This window comes from Sus scrofa, chromosome 1 (assembly GCF_054392235.1).
Source record: "Sus scrofa isolate SSC_HxYL_T2T_F1_AM1 chromosome 1, Sscrofa_HxYL_maternal_Yorkshire_Landrace_v2.0, whole genome shotgun sequence".
Taxonomy (NCBI): domain Eukaryota; kingdom Metazoa; phylum Chordata; class Mammalia; order Artiodactyla; family Suidae; genus Sus; species Sus scrofa.
Window position 1 is genome coordinate 60,974,978 of NC_139383.1, and position 23,269 is coordinate 60,998,246.

The window sequence follows — 23,269 nt, forward strand, 5'->3', positions numbered from 1 at the left end:
ATGTTATATAAATTTTAGCATTATAGATTATATATATATAAAGTTCTTTAAAGTTTTATATGAAATTTGAATATGATAGTGTATATTTTTATACAATTGTGCAAAATGTAGAATTTTGATTTCCTCATATTTCATAGAGATTAGCATGGAATATATTCTCTAGTAATATTTGGTTTTCAAAATTTAATTTTTTTTACAGCTTATTATTATAAAGGATTTATCCTAATGTTAAAAATAAATGCTAATCAGAGTTCCTGCTAAAAGGCGCAATGGATTAAGGATCTGGCATTGCTGGAGCTGTGGCATAGGTTGCACCTGTGGCTTGGATTTGATCCTGGGCCTCCTGGACTTAGAAAATTCCATATATCCTGGGTGTGGCAGAAAAAAAAAAAAGTAAATGCTTATGACATCACATTTGTTTACTTAAAGATACATAATTGGAATAATGAACACAGATCCAGAAATAATCACCTTTTTAGATACACATATAATACATGATTTCCAAGATCTACTTGGCTCACAGACTTAGCATATTTCTCCTTATCTAGTAGCAGTCAATTGGCTTCCACGTTATTCTCTATCCTAAGCTTAGCCTTTGGAAGGCAGAGTTTAAGTAGTACTAGTCACGTACTAGGAACACCAGTGTTTCATTCTTGAATCAAGGTCTGTGTCTGGTTTCCTAAATCTGGTCCTCAAATGCCTGTCTAGGCCCAGAAGTGAATCCCTTAAGGAAACTTCTCACTACCCAGTGTGTCTAATGGGCTCCCTGTCCTGGAACCTGGGCCTATGCCTAAGACCTCTTAGGCCTTGATACTTGCTGATCCACCATCTTGATGTGGACTACCTGCCCTCTGCCTGGATATTAACTGCTCTTCAGTGTCTGTCTTTGTCTTCCACCCACTATTTTTTTTCTAAATTTGTCTGATGCCAACTATTTACATGTAGGAACATTTTTCCTGTCAAACTATTTCTTGGCAAATACACCACTTGCCTTTCTAGATGACTTCATCACCTACAGATCTGAATATTTCCCATAGTAAGCCAGGGTGTATCCTATCCCAGCCTTCACCCCTTCCCCTTTACTACATTCTTCTACATCCAGCCTGCAATGTCTCTGCCACATCACGAGATACTATAGAATGTGCTCTTCCTTGGGTTATGAAACCTCATATTGAAATTACTATACTTAGTAGAATAAAGCCTGATTTTACAGTCATCTCTTTTTTTTTTTTTTTTTTTTTAATTTTATGGCCACACCCACAGTATATGGAAGTTCCTGGGCCAGGGAGGGAATCCTAGCCTCACTGGTGACCTACAACACTGGATCCTTTTAACCCACAGCTCCTGGACCTGAGCCGCTGCAGTGACATTCTTAACCCACTGTGCCACAGTGGGAACTCTCCCAGTCATCTCTTCTTTTGGTCCTTCTTTCTCCCTCCTTTGATCTTTCCCTCTTTTATTTATTTCTTTCCTCCATTCATCACATATAAAGCACATTATACAGTTTAGCCTTTGGCTAGTTTCTGGTTCCAAAAATGAATAAGAAATGGTCTCCCTTGTGGTCTTAAAGAAATGTTTATTGATAAAACCCAGCATTCTTATATGCTTCCTAATCTCAAAACAAAAAAAAAATTTTTTTTCAGTTTTTCACCCTTGAGTGGGATGTTGGCTATGAGTTTTACTTATGTGGCTTTAATCATGTCATGGTAATTTCCTTCAAACCAAGTTTACTGGGTTTGTTTTGTTGTTGTTATGTTTTAATAAGGAAAGGGTGCTGAATTTTTTTCCTGCATTGAGATGAACATATTTTTCCCCCTTCATTCTATTAATGTGGTGCATTACATCTTTGCATTTTCCTAAGTTGAAGCATTCTTACATTCCAGGAAGAAACCCCACTTGTTCATGGTATATAATTCTCTATATAGACATAAATTTAATTATGCAAATAGATAAATATATGCTCCCAATCTCATCTCAGTCTTTCCTGAAGCCTGGTAGGGTGGCAGGTGATGGCCAGGACACAACTCTGAACCACAGAGGTTCATGCCTTCTAAATTGGTCATGATTATTTTTACTACAAATCACATTATTATTGTTTTATAACAGTCAATGACTGCCTGACTTAGACATCACTCAACTATTTCTTGCCCTCTGTGTCTCTAACAGTCAGCTCCTTCCTTCTGGGATTCATTCACTTCTTCCTTAAATATGTCCTTTCGCGCTCTCAATGAGAGCCTGAGAGGGGCAAAAATCTCTTAGTCTTTTTTATCCGAAAGTGTTATTTTGCTTTTTTTATTTTATTTCTTAAATTGTATTTATTTATTTGCTTTTATTCTTGAATGAGAGTTTAGAATGAAAAATACAGGGACCACCTTTGTGGTCCTTGGCGTCTGAAGATGTGATTTCCTCGTGTTCTGAGCTGGATTGTGATTGCTGACTGGTTGGCTGTCTTGTCCCATTGTTGCCTGCTTTCCCTCCTCTGTGACAATGTCCCCGATTGTCTTTAATATTCTACAAGTCCATTACTGTAGGGCAAGATTCGAGTTTGTTTGTTTGTTTGTTTTTTGTCTTTTCGCCATTTCTAGGACCACTCCCGCGGCATATGGAGGTTCCCAGGCTAGGGGTCCAATCAGAGATGTAGCTGCCGGCCTACACCAGAGCCACAGCAATGCGGGATCCGAGCTGCGTCTGCTACCTAAACCACAGCTCACAGCAACACCGGATCCTTAACCCACTGAGCAAGGCCAGGGATTGAACCCTCAACCTCATGGTTCCTAGTCGGATTCGTTAACCACTGAGCCATGAAGGGAACTCCTTGAGTTTGTTTTTATTTTTCATGTTCGGGACTTGAAATCTAAATATCTGTGTTTTCCAATAATTCAAAAAGTCTTCAAATCCTGTATCTTCACCACTTCTTCCATTTCTCACCCCCAAATACCAATCTGCATTAGGTTTTTTTGTACTTCAAGAGTCTCATTGTACTTGCCCTCTTTTTGTTTTTCATCATTTTATCTCTGTAACATTCTGGTTTATTAATTCTCTCTTCAACCCAGGTTAACTTGCTATCTAATCCATCCAATAGAATCCTATTTTCCATGGCATTGTTTTGTTTTATTTTGTTTTTATTTTAGAAAATTTTTTATCTTATTTTGTTTTTCTAATATTCCTATCATTTTTTTCTTATCTTATTCATTTATGGTTCCAATATGATCTTTTAGTTCTTTAACCAGTTTTCAGGAATTTCTTTTATAGTTTTATCAAATTTTTCTGTTTTATGAAGGTCTTGGGTTTCTAGTGCCCCCATTCATAGTAGCTGCTGACTCCTTCACAGTGAGATCAGGGCATGTTTTGGTGACCATAGATACTTTCTTGCTTTGGGTTTTGATGTATGTATATTTCTTTTTGGTCATATTAAGAACATGTCTACCTATTTCCATTTTTGTCAATTGCTATTTTGGTTTTTAATCAGAAAAGGATATTGGATTTTCTCAAATGTATTTTCAGGCCCTGTTGAGATGAACATATATTATTCTTCTTAATTATCATTTCCTTCATGTTCCTCTTGACTCAAAACTTCACATATCACTCTAGTTAAAACAAAATGTCTCCCACTGCTCACCTCTACACCTTCCTCTGTTTTATTTATATCCATGGTACTTATAATCAGGTGCCAGCAGCCTGAATCATAGGCTGTCTTATTTCATTTGGGCCGCTATAACAAATACCAGAGACTGAGTGGCATATAAACAACAGAAATTTATTTCTTACAGTTTTACATGCTGGGAAATCCCAAGTTCAAAGTGCATGCAGATTTGGTGTCTGGTGAGGGTCCACTTTCTGGTTCATAGATAGCCATCTTTTCGCTGTGTTCCCACATATCAGAAAGGACAAGAGGGCACTCTCAGGCACACTTACCCCATTTATAAGGACTCTACCTTCATGACCTAATCAGTTCCCAAACACCCCACCTCCCAATATCATCGCCTCAGGGGTTGATTTCAATATATGAATTTGAGAGGATATGAATATTCAGTTGCAAGCACAGGCTTAGTAATTTTTCCCCTCGGGGGATGCTCTTTCTTCTTCAGCCAGAGCCCAGACAACAAAGCTTCCTCAATGAGTAGAATGTTTTCCAGTCCACCTCCTCTTAGGGGCACAATCCACCAACAGACTTGGCTGTGTATGTGTGTCTCCATCCATGATCCCTGCCTCTCCTCCCATAAAAAGGCTGTGAAACTCAGTCACTCACCTGGCTCTGTGGGCAAACAGGAGGACCCCCATGTGGAAGCTGAAACATTGGATCACACACTTGGTGCCTGATTTACCCCTCCCTCTTCACTTTGCAGGCCTTTCCCTTCTCCCTTCTGAACTTGGCCAGGCCATCACATGCCTGGGTGTTTGTAACATAAGGGTGTGTCCACTGTCTGGTCTACATCTTGCCCAGACCAGGAGCTGTCACATCCCTAGCAGCTGCAGTCTCCCTTCTTAACAATGATAAAATACATACCTAGGCCTCTGTGGGGTTTTTTAATGTATTTTTTAAAAAATACTTTCTGTAAATTAAACAAAACAAAGCAGAAACCCTCTCCGGATGGCCATTGTTTCTTTTAAAGTCTCCTTTTAAAAATAAAGAATTCTGGGAAGATGGCAGTTGTTATGGAAGCATAGTTTGTGTCTTCCAGATTCCCCGCATAACACTGTAAGGGGGACAAGGGGTGGTGGTTCAGATCTCCTGTCAGGTGCACTGAGTTAAAAGATCCAGCATAGCGGAAGCTTTTGCATGGCTACAGCTGTGGCTAGGGTCCCATCCCTGGCCCAAGACCTTCCATACTCAAAGGGTGTGGCAAAAACAAAACAAAACAGAGACAACATTTACAAAAAGACTAGATGACAGGTATCCCCCATCACCCGAACATAAGTGGGTGCACAACAGTCGTGAAACCTGCTGGGGTATCACAGTTAAGTAAGGGGAAAATAGAAGCAACAGTGTAGACACCAGAGGGCACTGAGCATGCTCAGTACAGTATCAGAGAGAGCGGATATACCCGCCCCCTTCCCAGGAGATCCCCACGCATGCGCGAGTTCAGGGGCCAGATGAGGACCCAGAGGAGAGCTCTGAGCTGGTGTGGTGCTGAAGCTGACGAAAATCTGCAGCAGAAACGTGGAAGAACTTAGCTAACTCCACCGGTAAGCGAGGCCGACGTCCAAAGTAAGGTGTGCATGACTTTGAATTCTTACACTGGGTCGCCAGGACTCCATTGCCCACAAAGGACATCAACTATACAGAGTGGAATGAAAAGTAAGTACGTTGGGAACAGTGAAGACTAAGGGTGGAGAAATGCTGACTCTAGGCTGGAACCAGGAGAGACGAAACCAAAGCACTGGCCTCAGGCACGGGCACAAAATTTCGGGGGCACCAAACAACTCAGAAATCAAGATAAATGAGATTTTAATGCAATAATTTTTCAAAATGCAATTTTAATGCCAAAAGTTCTTGATGAGCAAAATAGCAAACTTTTAGATAAAACCATTAAGTCTGATGCTGAGCCATCTGGAGCCTTGAGGCAAAAGGAGAAATCAGTAATCCTGATCCTGTCTTTATTGCAATGTTTTAGGAGTGTTCCAGAACTCTCTTGGAGGACTCTTTTACTAAAGAACCAGCTTCAGAAATCAAGGTAAAGAGATACTGTAGTAAGGATTAGTGTGAGTAATAAATATATAGTTACCTGTAGAATTAAGATTAAATGAGGGTTAAAAAGAAGAGATTATAGTGTATAGTTGATATGGATTTGGGTCCTTGGACTTGAATCAGTTGAAATTGATAAAAGACCAGGTGGGGAATTCAGGCAGAGCTTTATTGGGACTGGTCCTGCAGGAGGGAGCAAAAACAAGTAACAGGTGCCCTTGCTTACTCTCCAAGGAGAGTGGGTTGGTTCCTTAAATGGGATGTAGGTATGAGAGGATCTGTAGGTTGGGCTGGAGGGGTGGCTTAGGTGGTGCTGTGTGCCAGGATCATGACCAGTACCCTGCTTTTGCTCTCAGCACTTCAGAAGTGGCAGTTGGTTTGTGGCCTTTTTGTATCTTGTTCATAATTGCTGGGACTGCTCCTACATGCACTTATGTGTAGTCTCTTATAGTTCCTTTGCATTCTGTTGCTTGAGGAGACCTTTGTCCAGGTGCAAGCACTCTGGGAAGGGGTCCCATTTCCCAGCCTGTGTCTTTATGTTTTGAGACTGTAGATATGGTACAAACAAAAAAATGAGGAAGAGGAAAAAGAGACTTGAAATGCAAAGAAAGTTTTAACTATTTTCACAAGTCACAACTGGTTCCGATATTATATTTTTCATTGGATATCATTGTTTTTTGAGATATAGTTGTAATATGACATTAGTTTTATATGTACAACATTCAATATTTGTATATATTGTAAAATAATCACCACACAAAAAGAAACATTTTAGTATATGAGAGAAATACACATAATATAATTGGTAGGTGGAGCTTTTTAAGGAGATAGGTGCTCTGAAAGATGTATTCAGAGCAAGAAGTCAGAATGGGGAGAACATCCTAGAAGAACGTGGCAATTTTAATTAAAAAAAATTTTTTTTTGTCTTTTTTTGCCATTTCTTGGGTCGCTCCCACGGCATATGGAGGTTCCCAGGCTTGGGGTCGAACCGGAGCTGCAGCCACCGGCCTATGCCAGAGCCATAGCAACGCGGGATCCGAGTCGCTTCTGCAACCTACACCACAGCTCACGGCAACGCTGGATCGTTAACCCACTGAGCAAGGCCAGGGATCGAACCCGCAACCTCAAGGTTCCTAGTCGGATTCGTTAGCCACTGCGCCAGGACAGGAACTCCCAATTTGAGATTGGCCTTGAGTTGCAAAGAATAGCTGGTCACATAAAGGCAATGGAGGGACAGAAATTTCAGAGAGCAGAGGTAAAATAGAAAGGGCATAGCAGGGTGCATAATATAAGTTAGATTTTATTGGAAAAACAGGAACTATCTTGTGCATTTTAAACTGAAGAAATTTAAATGATCTTGAAGGTAGATCTTAATAAGGCCTAACGACATCCTCATGTGTATTAGGAAGCAAAGCCTCTGAGTTGAGCCTTGGAATGACTGTAATCCAGATGGGCACCTTGATTGCTGCCTGTGGAAGACCCTGGCCAGAGGACCTAAATAAGTTACATAGGACTCCTGACTTCTAGAAGTTGGGATGATAAATGCTGGTTGGTAAGCTTCTGACTTGTGGGCTAATTTGTTATGCAATTGTACAAAAATAATACAAGAACTTCCACACATTTTTGTGGGCAGCTAATTTCCAAATTAAATTTCTTCAACTTAAAATGCCTAAAGTGGTTTCTATTTCCTCAATACATCAGGGCACTGAGGTATGAGAGTTCACTTGCTCCATTTACTTATATACTTATTATTTTCCATATTTTTTATTTCTGCCATTCTGTGTGGTGATATCATATGGTGGTTTTAGTATTTATCTAATGACTAATGAAGTTAAGCATCTTTATATGTTTATTGGCTATTTGAATATCATCATTTGTTAAGCGACTATGGAAAGTTTTGTCCTTGTTTTCTTAGTTGTCTTTTTATTATAGATAATAGGAATTGTTTATATATCTAGATACACATCTTTTGTCAGGTGTACCCGTCTTGCCACACTTTGTGATTTGTCTTTTTATTCTGTTAATGACATCTTTTGATAAAAAGAATTTCTCGACTTTTTACCATTTTACCATTATTTTCTTCTGGGATTAGTCATTTTAGTATCCTGTTCAAGTAATCTTTGCCTAAGTCAAGGCCACAAAGGGATTTCCTTATGTTTTCCTCTGAAATCTGTATTGTTTTCCCTTTCATATTGGGATCTGCAATCCATCTAGAATTGGTTTTTGTTTACAGTGGAAGGTAGCGGTCAAGATGGATTTTTTTTTTTTTTTTTCTCATGAAGTGGACAATAGACCCAGCATCATTTCTTGGAAAGACCCATTTTTCTGTATTGTACTACAATAGAGCTTTGATTGTAATCTGGTAGGTGACTCTGTATGTGAAAGGAAAAGTTTTTGAAAAATTCTGTTGTCAAAGAAACCGTATTAGTCAAAAATCTGGCATATTTACCAATTTTTGAATAAGACGGGAAGTATGCTACTTAAAATTCTGTGCCATTACATGGCTTCAAAAAGGTCCCATTTATATTGACAGGGTTCAAAAACCTTTCTTTATATTTTGAGACACTATCTAGTTATTGTCCATTTGAAGTTTACCTTGATCCTTGGAAAATATATTGCTTACTTAAGACAAGCCCACAGATGTTTTATCTGCCTTAATTCTTCCTGTTTCATTGGACAGGAAATAGCATGCAATGTCACATGTGATGTTAGGCATTATGGCCAGAAAAAAGCTTTTAAAGGCGTGTCTATCAGTTTTTTCTGAGAGAGAGAAAAGGACCTGGGAGCCGTGCATTCCTGCTGCTTCCTGCTTTTTCCCTTCCTGCTTTATCCCCCTTGAGACATAACACTTTATTACAAACAAAGTGATTATAGGAGCTTAGAACTTTAGGTATAAAATGCAGTATTTAAGTTTAAAATACATTACCTGTTCCCTAGCATTTAGGTGATTCTGTTACCTGGGCTGTCTGCTTAAGGCACTGCTCACACCCTCAGTTCATCTTCATCCATCCCTTAGAGTGATCCTTTTACAACCTGTATCAGAACACGTCACTCCTCCCCTGGCAACTCTTCAGTGATTCCCATTTCACTTCATTGTCAAAGTCAAGCTCATTAAGGACCCAAACAATCCCACTAAACTATGACCCCTGTGACCGCTGCCGCTCTCTCGCTTCTTTCTTCTTTTTTTCCATCACACTGATTTCTTGCCGTTCTAACAGGCCAAGCAAGCTTATGCATCAGGGCATTGAATTCCCCCTGTCTGGAATGTTATTCCTCTAGACATTTATATCAATGATTCCTTCACCTCCTTTAGCTTTACTCAGATGTCTCTTCTCACAAAGTTTTCCTTAGACCTCTCTACCCCCATTTTTCTTTTTCTACAGATCTTATCACCACTCAGTATATACTGTCTTTACTTACTTTATTTATTGTCTGTCTTTCCAAACTAGAACGTGAGACTCATGAGGACAGGGAATATTTTTTCCCCTGGTGCCTCAAACACCCTTACACACATACTAGGTACTTGGTAGTTCAATATATATATGTATGTATCATTTGCAGTTAGTTTGACCTTGTGTTTTATAATCAGCTTTATAAAGATATTTCTTTTTTTAAAACTTTTTTTTATTTCCCCCGTATATTTTTTTTCTACTGTACATTATGGTGACCCAGTTACATATACATGTACACATTCTTTTTTCTCACATTTTCATGCTCCATCATAAGTGACTAGACATAGTTCCCAGTGCGACACAGCAGGATTGCATTGCTAATCCCTTCCGAAGGCAATAGTTTGCATCTATTAACCCCAAGCTCCCAATCCATCCCACTTCCTCCCCCTTGGCAGCGACAAGTCTATTCTTTAGTATGTGATTTTCTTTTCTGTGGAAATGTTCATTTGTGCCTTATATTAGATTTGTGCCTTCTGTGGAAATGTTCATTTGTGCCTTATATTAGATATAAGTGATATCGTATGGTATTTGTCTTTTTATTTCTGACTTACTTCACACAGTATAAGAGTCTCTAGTTCCATCCATGTGGCTGCAAATGGCATTATTTTGTTCTTTTTTATGGCTGAGTAGTATTCCATTGTGTATACTTACCATATCTTACTAATCCAGTCATCTGTTGATGGACATTTGGGTTGTTTCCATGTCTTGGCTATTGTGAATAGAGCTGCAATGAACATGAGGATGCATGTGTCTTTTTCAAGGAAAGTTTGTCCAGATATATGCCCAAGAGTGGGATTGCTGGGTCATACATAAAGATATTTCTAGGACATTTCTAGCAGTCTAGGTTTCCTGTAGGTGAGATTTTTGGCAGTGCCATTAGTGATAACAATTCAAATCTTTGAATGGTATTAGCATAGCTAATATATAAATTTCAAAAGAGAGAACAATATGTCAGAGGATGTATATTCATTTTTAAAGAGAGCTATGCATAATAAAATATAGTAGATAATTATTGGGGATATAAGGAAGAATTAAGCAGGATATGTTCTAATTATACAAGCTTAGTAAATTAAAAAAAAATTGTCTCTGAGATCAGAGATGGACAGCTGACCCTCACTCTAGTTTACCTACTTAGAAACAAAGTGTACTAATAAATGTTTAGATCTAAGGGAATGAAGAAAGAGCATTCTCTAAATATTTTAAGGTTCTTGAAAGTAAACCATATGAAAGTCTTAAAGCAGGTATTCATTTTATTCCTAGAAATATCTCAAAAATATATTTAAATTATGTGTGAATGTGTATTTTCTGGGGGAAGTTTCCCAAATACAATTGTTGAGGAATCCAAGCTGAAAAATTCAGAACCCAGCTTTAGATCAGTGATTCTCATGTCTGGCAACATGTGAAAATCATCCAGGAGTCTTTTTTACAGTTGTTACCCCAGGCCTGCATTTTAGCAAGTTGATTTATATGGAACAATCTGGGGTGGCATCTAGGCACTAGTTTTTTGTTTGTTTTTTGGTATTTTTTTAAAAGCTACTTGAGTGATTCTACTGCATACTCAGAGCTGAGAATAATTGCTCAAGAGCAGTAAACATATAACAAAAGTCATATATAACTTGAAATTTGTAGTAGCCACACTAAAAATATTGAAAAGAAATAGGTGAGGGAAGATGTTGGCCAAAGAGTACAAACTTCCAGTTACAAGATGCATATGTTCTTGAAACTAATGTACAGCATGGTGATTATAGTAACAATACTTTATCATATATTTCAAAGTTGTTAGGAGAGAATATTTTAAATGATTTCACCACACCAAAAATATTGTAAATTTATGAGGTCATGAATGTCTTAACTAACCTTATTGTGGTAATCATTTTGCAACATATACGTGTATCAAATTACCATGTACACTTTAAACTTATACAGTGTTATAGGTCAGTTTTACCTCAGTAGAGCTAGAAATTTGTTAAAGAGTGAAATTCATCTTAATGATGCATTTTATTTAAGCTAATATTTCAAAAATGTTATTTCAACATGTGGCATTAGTCACATTTCAAGCACTCAATAGCTCATGGGCTAGTGGCTACCATATTGGATAGTTTACATCAGAATTACCTAGAAGTTTTGTTAAAACATAGCTTATTCAGAGTTCCCACTGCAGCGGCTTGGGTCCAATCCCCAGCCATGCAGAGTGGGTTAAAGGATTTGGCATTGTTGGAGCTGAGGCTTGCATTCAACCCCTGGCTGGGGAACTTCCATGTGCTGTGAGTGCAGCTATAAAAAAACAAAAAACACAGCTTGTTCAATTTCTGATTTGGTAGGTCTAGGATAGGGCCTGGGAATGTGCATGACTAACAGGTTTCCAGATCATGCTTTTGCTTCTCATTTTGGAATCACACCATGAGAGCCACCCTTTGGAACACTATTTTTTTTTTTTTTCTTTTTTTTAGGGCTGCATTTGCAGCATATGGAAGGTTCCCAGGCTAGGGGTTGAATTGTTGAAATTGAGCTGCAGTTGGCTGCCAGTGCCACAACCACAGCAATGTGGGATCTGAGCCATATCTGTTACCTACACCACAGCTTTCAGCAACACCAGATCCTTAACCCACTGAGCGAGGCCAGGGGTTGAATCTGCATCCTCATGGGTGCTAGTCTGGTTAATAAACCAATGAGCCACAATAGGAACTCCCTGGAACACCAGTTTTTAATGTTGGCTGCTCATTGGAATTAGCTGGAAATTTTTATCTTTATGTTTTCTATCCTTATTCTTTTAATAGGATTTAAGTGCTGAGAAAAATTATTTACATAAATAAGTAGATTGAAAAAAGGGACTTTGAAATATCAATACCACCTAATTATTTGATATATTTTATTCTTAAATGTTAAAACGCATAGATCTGTATCAAAAAAACATTTTTTCTTTTAATTTTTTATTAAAATACATGTGCCAATTTCTCCTATACAGCGAAGTGATCTAATCATACACACACACACACACACAGACACACACTCCTTTTTTCAATATTTTCTTTTTTTTTTGTCTTTTTGCTGTTTCTTGGGCCGCTCCCACGGCATATAGAGGTTCCCAGGCTAGGGGTCAAATCGGAGCTGTAGCCTCCGGCCTATGCCAGAGCCACAGCAACGTGGGATCCGAGCCACGTCTGCAACCTACACCACAGCTCACGGCAACGCCGGATCGTTAACCCACTGAGCAAGGGCAGGGACTGAACCCTCAACCTCATGGTTCCTAGTCAGATTCGTTAACCACTGCGCCATGATGGGAACTCCAATATTATTTTCCATTACAGTCTATCCCAAGAGACTGGATATATTTCGCTGTGCTATATACTGTAGGACCTCATCACTTACCCTTTATAAATGATAGTTTGCATCTGTTAACCCCAAATTCACAATCCTTCCCATTCCCCCCTTCTACCCCTTGAAAACCACAAGTCTTTTCTCTGTGTCTGTGTTTCTGTTTTGTAAATAGGTTCATTTGTGACATATTTTAGATTTCACGTATAGGTGATATCATATGGAGTTTCTCTTTGTCTTTCTGACTTCACTTACGATAATCTCTAGTTGTATCCATGTTGCTGCAAATGGTGTTATTTCATTACTTTTTATGGCTGAGTGGTATTCCATTGCATATACATACCACATCTTAATCTATTCATCTGTCATTGGATATTTAGGTTGTTTCCATGTCTTGGCTATTGTGAATAGTGAACATAGGGGTGCATGTATCTTTTTGAATTATAATTTTGTCTTGATATATGCCTAGGAGTAAGATTGCTAGATCATATGGTCATTCTATATTTAGTTTTCTGAGGAACCTCCACACTGTTTTCCACAGTGGTTGAACCAATTTACAGTCCCATGAGCAGTGTAGGAGGGTTTCCTTTTCTTCACACCCTCTCCAGTGTTTGTTATTTGTAGACTTATTCATGATGGCCGTTCTGACCATTGTGAGATGGTATCTCATTGATTTGCATTTTTCCAATGAGTGATGTTTTCATGTACATCTTTGCATGTACCTACTGGCCATCTCCATATCTTCTTTGGAGAGATGACTATTTAGGTCTTCTGCCCACTTTGCAATTGGGATTGTTTGTTTTTTTGTGGTTGTTATATGATTTGTTTGAATATTTTGGAGATTAACCCTTGTTGGTTGCATCCTTTGCAACTTTTCTCCCATTCCATAGGTTGTCTTTTCTTTTTCTTTTTTTTAAATGCTTCCTTTGCTATGTAAAAGCTTCTAAATTTAATTAGGACCCATTCATTTATTTTTGTTTTTATTTCTCTTGCATTGGGAGACTGACCTAAGAAAACTTATATGCAGTTGATGTCAGAGAATGGTTTGTCTCTGTTCTCTTCTAGGAGTTTGATGGTGTCATGCCTAATATTTAAGCCATTTTGAGTTTATTTTTTGTGCATAGTGTGAGCTCTGTTCCAGTTTTATTGATTTACATGCAGCTATCCAGTTTTGCCAGCACAACTTGATGAAGAGATTGTTTCCATTTTATATTCTTGCCTCCTATCGAAGATTAATTGACCATAGGTGTCTGGGCTTTTTATTCTGTTTCATTGATCCATATGTTTGTTTTTGTACCAGTACAAAACTGTCTTGACTACAGTAGCTTTGTAATATTGTCTGAAGTCTGGGAGAGTTATGATTCATGTCCCCCCCCCCCCACCTTAGGATTTCTCTGGTGATTCTGGGTCTTTGATGGGTCCATATAAATTTTTGGGTTATTATAGTTATGTGAAAAATACCATAGGCAATTTGATAGGGATTGCATTAAATCTGTAGATTGCTTTGGGAAGTATGGCCATTTTAACAATGTTAGTTCTTCCAATTCAGGAGAATGTATTATCTTCCCATTTCATTGACTCCTCTTTAATTTCCTTGATTAATGTTTTATAGTTCTCAGTGTATAAGTCTTTCACCTCTAGGTCAGGTTTATTCCTAGGTATTTTATTTGTTTTTGGTACAGTTTTAAAAGGTAATGTGTTTTTATATTCATTTTCTATATTTCATTGTTAGTATACAGAGATGCAGCCAGTTTCTGAATGTTAATGTTATAGCCTGCTACTTTGCTGAATTCCTTGACCAGACTGAGTAAAACCTTAGGGTTTTATATAAATATATATATATATGTATGTATGTATGTGTGTGTATATATATATATAAATAGATGGGTTTTTAAAATATATATAAACATATAAATATAGGGTATGTGCATATATGTGTATATATTATGTATATATTATCATATTATGTATGTATATATATGTATATGTATATATTATCATGTAATCTGCATATAGTGATAATTTTACCTCTTCTTTCCAATTCAGATACCTTTTCTTTTTCATTTTTGTCTGAGTGTTGTGGCTAGTATTTCAATACTATGTTGAATAAAAGTGGTGAGAGTGTGTGTCCTTTTCCTGTTCCAGGTTTTAGCATGAAGGCTTTGAGCTTTTTCTCCATGGAGTACTATATTGGCTGTGGGTTTGTCATAAATGGCTTTTATTGTGTTGAGATATGTTCCCTTTATACCCACTTTGGTAGGAGTTTTTATCATGAATGGAATTTGGCCTTGGTCAAATGCATTTTCTGCATCTATTAAGATGATCATGTGTTTTTTTTTCCCCTCCTTTTTTATTATTATTTTTTTATTAGTTATTTCCCCAATACAAATTTTTTTTTCTACTGTGCAGGATGGTGACCCAGTTTTGTTTTTTGTTTGTTTGTTTGTTTTACTTTTGTTAATTTTGTTTTAGACATTGATCAGTTTGCATATGTTGAACCATCCTTGTGAACTTGGGATGAATTCCACTTAGTCGTGGTTTATGATCTTTTTTATGTGTTGCTGGATTTGGTTTGCTAAAATTTAGTTGAGAATTTTTGAATCTATATTCATCAAAGATATTGGTCCCTAATTTTCTTTTTTGGTAGTGTGTTTATCTGGTTTTGGTATTAGGGTGATGATGGCTTCAAAGAATGCCTTTGGGAGTGTTTCTTCTTCTACCTGGGAAGTATTAAATATACTACTACTTGGCTTAATTAGAGATTGTGGTGTGCCTGAGGTGAAACCTAGGCTTGAGATTCTCAGATGATATTTTAAAATTTTTCATTTTTAAAGAATTATTGATTCACAAATTGCAAAAAATATACAGACAGGGATTGCATACCATTAACTCAGTTTCCCTTAATGTTAACATCTTTGCAAAACAATTTTATAGTGTTGAAACCATAAAACTTTTCACTGGTACAATCCACAGTGTATTCAGTTGTCACAAGTTTTACGCTCATTTGTGTGTGTGTTTCTATGAAATTTTATGTCATGTGTAGTCTCAGGTAGCCGCCACCATAATCCAGATACAGAATTGTTACATTATCAAAAAGATTGTACATGCTTCCCTTGTGTTGTTACATGAACCCTCTCCATAGCATCCCTAACCCTTGACAACCATGGATATCTTTTCCATCGCTATCATTTTGTTATTTCAAGAAGGTTACAAAAATGGAGTCATAGAGTCCATAAGATTTTGAGATTGGCTATTCTTGGTCAACATACTATCCATGAGGTTTTTCTAAGGTTTTGAATCAATAGTTCATGCTTTTTATTGATAGTAGCATTTTATTGTATGAATATACCACAGTCTATTTACCCATTCATCCATTGAAGAACATTTGGATTACTTCCACATTTTGACCATTAGAAATAAAGCTGTGAACATTCATGTATAGGTTTTGGTATGACAATAAGTTTCCATTCTCTGGGATAAATGCCCAAGAATATAATTATTGGATCACATGGTAAGTACAAGTTTAGTTTTATAATAAACTGAAACTGCTATATTATTTTTCAGAGTGGCCATACCATTCTACATTCTCATCAGTAATGTATGAATGATTTATTTTTTTTGCATCCTTGCAAGGTTTGGTGTTATCACAATTAAACAAAATTAACCACTAATTTAGGTATGTAGTGATTCCTCATTGTGATTTTAATTTGCATTTCACTAATATCTAATGATGCTGAATATTTTCCCATATGCTTACTTGCTGTCTGTACATCCTCTCTGGTGAAATGACTCTTCAGATCCGTTGCTTATTTTCCAGTTGTACTGTTTTTTTTCTGTACAGTTGAGGATTGAGAGTTTAGTATATATTCTAGATGCCACTCCTTTTATAAATATGTGGCTTACAGATATCTCTCAGTCTGTAGCTTGTTTTTCCTTCCTCTTCACAAGGTCTTCCACAGGGAAAAATTTTTTAATTTTGGTGAGGTTCAAATTATCAATTTTTTTCTTTTATGAATTGTGCTTGTGTTGTCAAGTCTAAAATCTCTTTGCTTGCACTAGAGAATTAAGACTTTTCCATATGTTTTTAACTAAAAGTCTAATAGTTTTACATTTTACATTTAAGCCTGTGATTCTTTTGAGTTAATACTTTCTTATAAAATATGAGGTTTAGGTAAAGTTTTATTTTGGGGGCTCCATGCTCCAGTTGCTCCAGCATCATTTGTTGAAAAGACATCTACGACAAAGTGTAAAAATTGCAAATACTTTCCCAGTAAAGTTTAAAAACCACTGCAAACTTTGGCATATTAATACCCTTGCATCTGCCTCCCTCTTCTGGTGCATTCTGCAAGTCATTAAGAAGTTTGTTTCAAAAGTCTCAGGTACCAAATATACACATCTGAGTTTGTCTAAATCAAAGATTCTGGGTTGAGGTTCAGATTTATAAATAAATTTCTTAATTTTCTTCACCTCCCCTCTTTTCCTCATCTCTTTCTTTCTCCCCTCTTTCCTTTGATTCCTCTTAACATTTCTCTGCTTCTTTCTCCTCCTTTGCAAGACGTGGTTGCAGAACCTGAGGATGTAGCAATTGCACATTATACTTAACCTTCATGGAACTTAAACTCTGCATGACAGAGACAAATAATGTGACCAGCTAAAAATAATACAGGCCCAGAGAGTAAAAAGTGTTTGCAGAATAGTAAATACTGGTATTATGATCACATTTATTAGAAAAGAAGACAAATTTAAATCAGGATGTAAGCAGATTTCTTTTTCAGTAAAAGTTTTTTTAAATTGAATCCTGAATTAGTAAGATTGAAGGAAGCAGTTGGGCTAAAGTCTGGGGAAAGGACATTCCACATTGAAGGAACAGTGATGCAAAGGTCTTGAATTGTTACTGAGATCCGTTCTTTTCTAATCAGACATAGAAATTCACTGTGACTTATGTTAGGCCAGACAGTTTGGTACTGTTTGGGGTTGGCTGGCAGAGTCCAGATATATGCGTTCTTCTGAGCTCAAATGAGAAGTCTGTATTTTGTTTTCTTTCCAAGGGATGACGTTGATGGCTTCTAAATGGGAAAGTAATATGATTCACATTTTTTTTTTATTTTTGTTATTATTTTTTTTTTGCTTTTATAGAGTTGCACCCATGTCATATGGAAGTTCCCAGGCTAGGGGTCAAATCAGAACTACAGCTGCCAACCTACAGCACAGCCACAGCAATGCAGGATCCAAGCTGTGTCTGTGACCTATACCACAGCTCATGGCAACACTTGATCCTTAACCCCCTGAGTGAGGCCAGGGCTTGAAACCGTATCTTCATGGATACTAGTTGGGTTCGTTACCACTGAGCCACAATAGGAACTCCTGATTCACATTTTAAAATGACTGCTTTGGTTAATGTGTGAAAAAAAGTCATATGGGGAAATCAAAGGGAAATGAGCAAATAGAGGATTCTTGGAGAACCCTCAGTGAGAGATGATCAAGATGGGGATGGGAGTGACAACAGGGGACATATAGAGAGATGCTTGGATTCCAACTATAATTTAGAGTAGAACCACTAAGACTTATAAATGTAATAAGTGAGCTAAGAGAGGAATCAAACATTATTTTTTTAATGTGAAAAACTGAATAATGTTCTAATTTACTGAAATGGGTAAAACTAGAAGAAAGTAGATTTGGGAGGTACTAAGTATCCAGTGTTTGTTTTATACTTGTACTGAGATGCTTACAGTACATCCAAGTTGAGATGCTAAGTGGTCACATGGAGATGGAAATCTGGAGATCAAGGGAAAGGTCAGATATAAACACACACATAAGTCATAAGGTAATTAAAACCTTTGAACTTGATGAAATCACATCCAGGGAGAATATAAGTCTAGAAGAAGACATACAGGGATCCCAATATATAGAGGTTTTCAAGGAATAGAAGAGCTAATGAGAAAGGACGCATAAAGAAGAGTGTGGTATCCTAGAATACAATAGGACAATGTGTTTTAAGGAGTGGCAGCCCTACCAAATGCTGACAAGAGGTCAAGAAGAATAAGAATTTGAATAAGATAGAGAAGTGGTCTTGGGCTTTATGCACAGGCACTTTGTGCTCATAGAAATATGAGGACAGAATTTCCTCATATTTCTTGTCCTAGTGTCTGAAGGAAGAATAGAAGCAGAAGATGAGAAGTTGACTTCATGGTAAGCCTTGCAATATTGTGGTATCTGTAGGATTGAAAATGACTGCAGCCTATCTTAAGCTAGCAAAAAAACATGTTGGCTTATATAAGGAATTGAAGCCTTGGGGCTGGTTTTAGGACTTACTGGTGCCAGGGAATCAATCACTCCCAAGGCTTTCTTTCTGCCTCTGATTATTTTATAAAAATAGTTCCTTTGTTGGATGGAGCTTGTTTCTGAGAGCAGTACGTTCTCTGGAGGTTCTAAGACATATTTGGGGAAAGGATGTTGTGGGGAGTTTGGAGTAGATGGGGGTTCTGTCAGAGTAGATGGAGAAAGTAAGCAGGATAATATGGGCTACAATAATTCAACAAATATATTTTTATTTTTTGTCTTTTTTAAAATATATTTTTAAAACTATAGTTCATGCTTGAACAACATGAGTTTGAACTACATGGGTCCGCTTATAGGCAGATTTTTTTCCAGTAAATTCTACAGTACTATATGATCTGTAATTGGTTGAATCCAAGGATGTAGAACCACACACAGATAAAGAGGAATGACTGTAAAATTGCACTTAATGTTTAACTATGGGAAGGGTCAGTGCCCTAATCGCTATGTTGTTCAAGGGTCAACTGTATTTCCCCTCATCCATCCATAGAAAAGATTACTAGGGACCTCACTGTATCCTCATCATGTACATAAAAACATTCATATGTAATATCCAGCATTATTTATGGCATATGAATATATGTGTATGTGCATACATACAATAGATGTCTTGTAATAGAATTTTCATTTATTTTTTATTGAAATGCAGAGTGTTTCTGAAAAGCGGATAGCAGTATAGTTTTAGTAGTTTCCTGAACTCTCTCTGGAAAGGACTGAGCAATGATTTTTTTTTTTTTAATATGTGGAACAATCATAGGAATACATTAAAGACTGAAACGTGGGACCTAAGGAGAGTAAACATATTTGTGATATAAATCTTGCTCTACTCTCTAATGCTCAGTTACTCTCATAATAGACTGTATTAGGCATGTACTCATTGGTCACTATTCTCAATATGTAGTAGAATAAATTAAAAAAAAAAAGAGACTCAAAGACAGCCCACTTAAAAAAGCAGGTACAGAAGTAAAAACACATTGTTATTCTAAATAGCATTATGTTCTAGATTCTAACTAAGCCCTTCTTGAGATGTAAGATAGTCAAATCCCTTTGACAAACTCCCTTTGCATCTGCCATAACAAGGCTGAAGTTTCTTCCAGAGAAAATATCTCAAAAGGAAGAAAGTGAGACTGAAGTTCCCATTAGGATTTCCTCTCTCAGCTTGATGGAGCAAGATCCTTAGTTTTTAGAGATTTATACCTTGGCAGAAGCCATCTCTCTCTCCCTGTATCTGCATCCCCATCTCTCTATGCCTGCATCCCCATCCCTAATCTACATGCAGTTGACCAGAGAAACAATACCTGATGTGATTGTAACAGGTTATCTTGTTCTTTACACACAAAAAGCTACCCATAAACAGCTTCTCTGTATGCTGCTGATCCCACAGCTTCTGAGTCACTTTAAATAACCTTGTCTGAACTCAGTTGGGCAAGTGAGTATAGTTTCAAAATGGTGTAAATACATCATTGTCTATCAAAGAGAAATAAACTTTCACCTGCAACAAAAGGAATTATTAAATCAACTCATCATCTGCCATGTGTACTCTCTGGACAGTCTGGGAAAGGAAGCGTGTTTTAATGCCATGTTCCCCAGCAGAGGGCCTTTGTTGGTTTATGGTTTTTGGTATAAATTTCTTAGTACTATGTTTGTTTGATGAATATTTCAATTCAAAGGATGCCTCTATATAACACTCTCTTTTTGTCTCTTCTTCAGATATAAATTGTAGCCTCACATAACCTCAAATAGTTTTCATTAAATTTTCTAAGCACTGGCTCTGTTCCCTGTATTTACATCATATAGAAGTTGATAATTTTCTTTTCCATCGCACCATTTACTTTCATCCATTTTTCTGAAAAGTTTTCAATAACTATAGCTTCAATAACTCAGGCCTATGTTCCAAGGCTGTACTGTTAGAAAAATTGTATGAAAGGAAATGAATTTATGGTGCCTGTTCACTAATTGGATGTGATATTTGTAGTAAGTTGAGCTCTTAGTGCCAGGCGTTTATCTCGGAAATAAATGCCATTCAGGAAGCACTTTCAAAAAGGTTACTACAGCCTTAATCTGGGCTACATTGTTGAATGGTGCATAATGACATATGCATTCACACCTATGGTCAAATCCTAGTTCCCATTCTTATTCATTTTGAGAGTTAGGGCAGGTCTCCTCCAGCTGTTTCCTATCAGTTTCCTCATCTAATAGGGATGAAAATATGTATCTCCCAGAGTAATTGTAACAGTTTGAGATTTTGAATATAACTCACCATAGTGCCTTGCAATCAAACTTTGCAGAAGTTGTCTTTTAGCAAAAAAGACTAAATCAGTAGTCTTTTAACAAATTATATATATTCCTTATTACGGTAGATTACCAGCCTAATTGACGTGGATAACAATAAGTTATATAGGCCCAGCTTCCTTTGCCGAGGCCCTGACTCCATCTCAACCATCCATAACGAGTGCCTCATCCTTGCCAGTCTCATTCATTTCTCATTTGGAACCAGTTACAGACCTTCGCCATGATGGAACCCTCATGTGTCTGTGGTAGGTTTGAGGAGCCCTAACCCCTGAATGCTTCTGTGGAATGGACACTGGGTTGATCTGTGCCATTCTGCCTCAACCTCCTTGGAACCTGGTACTATGAACTTACCTAAATAGTATTGGTAGTTGGTGTGCGGAGGATGCCTATGTTCCAGTTCTTTTACACTTACTTAAAAAAATACTTTGTAAAAATCTATTTCGTAAGTTTTACTATTGTTACAGGGACATTTATTTTGCAGCACTGCTGCAAAAACAGGTTATTTCTAACTTGATATTGGGAATTATTTATGGAACTTTGCATGTTTTTTAGATACCCACCCAAATTACTGAATTCTATTTTTAATTCTAGAAGTTTAGAATATCTTGTATTTTCTGGGCATGCATCATTTATTTTGTAAATAGACATGTTTTTTATTTTTCTAATTTTTTAAAAAAAATTTCAAGTCCAATTGCATTAATAACTAAATTGACCAAAATAATTTTTACAATCATAATGGTTAGCACAGGCATTCTTGTCTTGTTCTACACTTTTGTAGTATTTAACATTTCATCATTCGCTATAGGTGTAAGTTTTTATTAAATATCTGTTATCAATGTTTATCAACATTAGATCATTTCCATGTATTTCTATTATAGCATTTTTATTAGTATTGACTATAAACTTTATTGAAATTCATATAATCATATGAATTTTTTACCTAAGTAGATATCCTGATTTTGATCATTCTTTCTGGAATGAACATTAGTTAGTTATCACTTATTATGATTTTATCTGTTTCTTGTGAGGAAAGTCACATAACATAAAATCGATGATTCAAAATGTCAATTCATTGATTTTTAGTGCATTCACAATGTGTTCAACTATGAGTATTACCTAGTTCTAAAACATTGTTCTCACCCAAGAGGAATCCCATTAAGCAGTTATTCCCAATTCTCATTCTCCTCTCCTTCCACCAGCTGACAAGCACTAATCAGCTCTCTGTCTCTATGGATTTTTCCTATACTGTATATTTCACATAAATGGAATCATACAATATGTGGTCTTTTGTGACTGACTTCACTCACCTCACATATTTTCAGGTTCATCCAAGTTGTAGCATGTATCAGTACTTCATTTATTTTTCATACTGTATATCATGGTTTGTCTCTCCATTCATGCTGTGATTGTTTGTTTTCACCACTGGCTATTTTGAATAGTGCTGCTATGAATGTGTGTGGATATGTTTTCATTCAAGTACCTGTTTTCATTTTTATTGGGTGTATCCTGAGTGGATTTGCTCAGTTGTGTACTTTACATTTAATTTTTTTGAGGAATTGTCAAACTCTTTTCCACAGTACCCACACCCTTTCACGTCCCACCTAGTAATGTATGAGTGTTCCAATTTCTCCAGCCATTGTAGGCAAAACTCTCTCACCCATCTTTAGAACTTTGCATAGAGAAAAAACATTGTTACCTACTGCTCATGGGTAAGTAGTTCTGCCTCTGCTTACTTGCTTCTTTTACTTGAAGGAAAAAGCTTTCTGTTCCACCAGGCTAGGTGCAAGATTGAAGAAGAAAAGATATTTCCAACAATGTGTGGATATGGACAGGAAGTAGTGTTGACCCTTAGGTTTTATGAAAGATTCTATGATTTAGCCTTTTCTCATCAGGAGAGAGTCATTTTCTTGCTAAATTCATTTCCATTCAGGGCAGAAGGTTAGTGTAAAAATTTTTTTGCTTGAAGTTCTTATCCTTTTACTTTTCCCACTTGTAGCTCATTCTTCATCCTGTGTCTTAAAAGGATTCATACTTTTCTTTCAGAATCCACGTCTTAAAATATATATTATATATATTATGCATAATAATTTCTTGTCTTTAAATAATTTAAGAAAATGCTCATACTTCTAATTATTTTTAATGCAATATTGCATTTATAATTTAGTAATTCAGATTTACATTGTCCTCC

General features: G+C 36.8%; 1 long non-coding RNA gene across 5 annotated transcripts in view; it reads left to right on the forward strand.

The window, feature by feature from the left end:
* The first annotated feature begins 5,092 nt into the window (after positions 1-5,092).
* Positions 5,093-23,269, forward strand: part of LOC106508897 (uncharacterized) — a 153,522-nt gene continuing 135,345 nt past the window's right edge. For 3 of the 5 annotated variants that reach the window (XR_002343608.2, XR_014840118.1, XR_014840119.1), the window contains exons 1-3: positions 5,093-5,299; positions 5,616-5,675; positions 7,092-7,238. This is a non-coding gene — a long non-coding RNA (uncharacterized LOC106508897). The remainder of the gene's footprint in view (positions 5,300-5,615; positions 5,676-7,091; positions 7,239-23,269) is intronic. The other 2 variants (XR_014840120.1, XR_014840121.1) reach the window with 2 other exon arrangements.